This window comes from Cephus cinctus, unplaced genomic scaffold, assembly GCF_000341935.2.
Source record: "Cephus cinctus unplaced genomic scaffold, Ccin1 Ccin1_scaffold3202, whole genome shotgun sequence".
Classification (NCBI taxonomy): Eukaryota; Metazoa; Arthropoda; class Insecta; order Hymenoptera; family Cephidae; genus Cephus; species Cephus cinctus.
Window position 1 is genome coordinate 167,960 of NW_014334501.1, and position 4,334 is coordinate 172,293.

Below are 4,334 nucleotides of genomic sequence, written 5' to 3' on the forward strand. Positions count from 1 at the left end.
TCTCAAAGACATCCCCGTAATTCCGACGACTTTTAAGATTCGGCATATTCAGCCGTTCGCGATTTATTTCGCGAGGCTGTCAGAGCGAATCGAGCGGATATCAACAACTTTTAGCGCCGCTGGGGAAGTATGTAAAACCAGCCCCTCCAACTTGAGAAGAGTCAGCAACCCTTGTAACCTATAAGGAAGCGGCTCGAATATGAGCGGGAATAATCTTCAGCTGTTGAATGAAAATGTTTACGCCCCAGATAGGGGGCGGCAGGGGATGACTTTCATTCGATGCGAGAAACGCCGAGAGAAATGGATAGCGAAGGAGGCAAAGAGTATGTGAGAATAAGGAAAAAGGGGGAGTGAGACGCACAGGAGAACAGGGTGTAGACGCGCTACACGCTTCCATATGGGGAGAATATTCTACCCTCTGCTACGGGGATCAGACTATAGCTCATGTACAAGTTTGCGTCATGTCGACTTTTGATTTCAAAAAAAAATAAAAAAAAATAAAAAGGAAGATCGAAGAGCACATTCCATGATGTCCCAGGGTGTCCCGGATTGTTTCAGGCTGTTTCAGGACGTCTAATGGTGCTGGGGTGTGGTTGTAGCTCCCCATCGAATCTTGTGATTTCGTTCGATCATAACGAAGCCTAGACTCGCTTTAACGAGACTTCGGAACTCGGAACGTGCCGCGTGACCCAGCGAGTAGCAGCCAAGTCTTCGTTCAGCGAACCCAGAAACCATTGGGCCCCCTTGGGAGGGTTCCTTCCCATTGTGCATTTTCACGAGTTTCTGTATTTCTAAGATAGGTTGACTGGGCGACGATCGGAAATTGCCGGCATGGACGCGCGGATAGGAAAGTTCGTGGAGAGCGAACCAATTGATCGGGATGCTCGATGCCGGAGAGAACGAGAGGGCACAGGAGAGAGAGCGAGAGAGAGAGAGAGAGAGAGGGGGGCAAGAGTGCGACGGAAACACGTTGAAAAAGAAGGGATGGACCAGCGAGAGAGACGCGGAGGAGGGACAGTTACGTTCAGAATGAAAGAAGAGAGAGAGAGAGAGAGAGAGTGAGAGAGAGAGAGAGAGAGGGGGGAGAGAGGATGGTCGTGGCTCCAGATAAGCGCGAAAAATCAGATAACTATGGACAGCTGCAGGATAGGTGTGGCAACAGTTAGGCCAGATATGCATGTAGACGAGCTAGATGATTGAAGGAAATATCTGGTGGGCACGCGGAATAACCGAATCCAAGAAGAGAGAATCGAGCGAGTGCGCGTAAAGTGGCTGGAGGAGCGGGGGTCGCGTCCCTGATGAATCAAGAGAAGGGAAAGAGACTAGAAACAGGATTATAGTAAATGAGCCACACTACACGGCCCGTGATAGAAGAGAGCATCGAAGTAAGGAGGTTTGCAGCATCCCCCGTGACGGGGGTTGCAACAAGATGGCGTCGAGCCTCCGCTCGTTTCCCTTCCCCGATCCTATCCTGGGTGTCCTGCGTTCCCGCCATGACGCCGGGATGACACCCGAGCAGCGCCGAACGCCGGCGAAACGGCACGAGCGCCGAAACGCGGGCAGCTGTGAGTCGGACAAAGAATACTCTTGGAGCACACAGTCACTGCGCGGCAAGCACACTCAGCACGGGGCAGCCCGCAACCAAAGGTACACTTCCAAAGTGACCGGGTAACTTTAAAAGCGAGAGTTATCCCGAGGGAAGAGAGGTCGAGGGTATCGCGCGAGATCGCCAGGAGTTTTACCGTGGACGTTTTAGAGAGTCGAGGTGTCGAGTGAGAAAAAGTGTTTTAACCGGTCGACTGTGTGTTAGTTTACGTTTCGCTGACAACTTGCACTTTCGGATTATATACTTCTATCACTTGATTCTGCCAACGTTCAGTTACCGTCTGCGTCGTTCTCTCTCTCTCTCTCTCTCTCTCTCTCTCTCTCTCTTATCAATCATCCATTATCCGCCTTCTCCCATTATCCCATCCTCGTTCACCTTTCACCTATCACCTTCTTCGTAACTTTCGCTCTCTGGAAACTGCCGTGCGCCGAATACATATTTCTTACTCCACGCTAGTTCTTCGTCCAGTGTTGACTCCCTGTCTCTCGGAGAGTCTCTCTCCCGATTCCGTGAAATCTTCAGTTTTATCGTATTCTCTCTCGTTCCTTGTCCCTTTTCCCCTCGCCTCCTGCCCCTCCTGCCCCTCCTCCTCCTCCTCCTCCTCCACCTCCTCTCCTCCTCCTCCTTCCTCAGTTTCCCTCAGTTTCCGTCACCGCGAGTCTCCTGCTCGCAAAGTGGTCCCCGTCGTCGAGGAGCGCGAGCACACGCTTCGCGACGCTTGCTACTGCTCGGAGTGTCGACACCACGAGGACGTGGGGATCAGTCGAGGAAGACGAGCACACGGAGACGTCGACTAGGAGGAAGACTGGGAGGAGAGAGAGCTGGGAGCACGAGTAGACCGGGAGTACGTGAACGGGAGTTTCTACAGGGATCCGGTACACGAGGAGTGTTACTACGAGTTACGGATTACTATGCGGAAGTTCGGTTTCACGTCGGTTCGGTGTTGTTCGGTTTACGCGAGTAAAGTTTTACGCCGCGGAGAACATCAACAACAACGACGTCAACAGCACGTTAGTTCTTGTGCTTGCGAAACGTAATTGGGATGTGACACGAGATGTCTCTCGGCTTATTCGCTTTGGAGAAGCCACGCAGAGTATAAACAGGTTCTTAAACATTCTACCATACTACCATACTGCCATGCTACCATTCTACCATTTCACCGTGAGTCTCGTTGCTCGTCCAGACTATTGTGGTTCGCCGTTCGCGCGAGACTTATCACCGGTGACGATCGATAAGGATTTTTAGGCCGTATCGAAACATTCAACCTCGAGAAACAGGAAGGACGTGATCCGTGTTCTCTGGTGGTCTTACGTTCCTCCCTGCCGCCGCCTATGCTTCTCTGTCTTCTCCTCCTCCTCCTCCTCCTCCTCCTCCTCCCACCCACCTTCCACCCCTCGTCCGCCTCATTCTCTTGTATTCCGCCTTTTTCTTTTTTTTCCCTTATTTCCTCGAAGCGTCCATGCTGTTTTCGTGCTGGTCTTTCCTGCCGATCGAATCGTACCGAGAATCCTTGCTGAAAATCTGTAGCGCTTTATACACGCGGATGCGTCTGTTTTCTTTGTGCAAATTATATGGAGAAGGCATCGGCACGAGAGATCTCTGGCGAATTTAGTGAAAACTCTCCTGCTGCCGGTGAACGTGCAATTCGGAAGGACCAGAAGGTTCCGGTAGAGAATTTTTCGTCGACCGGAAGCGTATCCGGTAATTCGTTAAACCGTACCAAACGTACGTTTCAACCTGGATAATCTATGGATACGATAGTGGAACGCCAAACCGTTGTTTCGTCTCTGACTCGGCTATAGGAAAAATAACGAATTTCGCTCATCAAAATCGCCGAAGAAGATCCTCTCCCGGAAGCGTCGGAATCATCGAGACGTCGAAACGTCGATCATTACGATCGTGTTATTGGCTCGATGAATCGATCTTATTTACTCTTATCGGACGTGAATTTATCGTGGCGCGAAGGAGTAATTGTGGTCGGCGAGTGGAATCGCGTCCGAGCGATTCCAAAATTCGTAGATGATTAATCGCTCGAAAATATCGTGAAAATTTGAGGCAATCGCTCTTTAAGAATTCCGCAAGGAATCGCAGGGGAAATTCAGTACTTTGGGAGTCTGGGGAAAAATCAACTCTCGGACAGCTGGATTCTCCCGAGACAACGAGTGGAGGAAAAAAAAGCAAGGGGCTTTCTATCGGGTGGCAAATACGAAAAGGCGCTGTCGACATTCGATTTTGCAAAAATGAAAACGTCAGAGTCACGACGATCGCAACATCGCGCGAGCGGCTTATCGTTCCTCGCATTTCCAAAACATTGATTGCCTGTCAGTTTAATCGCGACGGCGGTTCTACGCGGACAACTTGAAGCAACAATCGCGCGCGCTCCTTCCTTTCTTCGCGTTACGTTAATTTCGTTTTGACTTTTCGTAAAATCGTCCACGTGTGCTTCAGGATATTCCATAGTCCTTCCATAGTCCTTATTTCGATCGGCCCTTCGCATCGGCACTTCTGTCGTCGTGTGACAGGAATCGGAAGAAGGAGGAAAATAATAAAAACTAATAAAGACCAAGAGAAGGGAGGAAGAACGAGGAGGACCTTTGATTATTCATCGAGAGGCTCGACACTCCGCAGTCTCTTTACTTGGTTCGTGGTTTCGAGTCTCTTGGTACTTTCGACGAATCTAATTAGACGGACGGCCGATACAAAGAGCAACGGAACAAGGGAAAGTGGG

General features: G+C 50.4%; 1 protein-coding gene across 7 annotated transcripts in view; it reads left to right on the forward strand.

Moving 5' to 3' along the window:
• Nucleotides 1-1,540: 1,540 nt before the first annotated feature.
• LOC107274493 (DNA N6-methyl adenine demethylase) overlaps nt 1,541-4,334 on the forward strand; it is a 65,643-nt gene continuing 62,849 nt past the window's right edge. For 4 of the 7 annotated variants that reach the window (XR_001539462.2, XM_015753693.2, XM_025091741.1 and 1 more), the window contains exon 1: nt 1,912-2,709. The gene's annotated coding sequence lies outside the window, so the exon portion shown is untranslated. Of the gene's footprint in view, nt 1,648-1,911; nt 2,710-4,334 lie in introns of those variants that run through there. The other 3 variants (XM_025091739.1, XM_015753694.2, XM_015753696.2) reach the window with 3 other exon arrangements.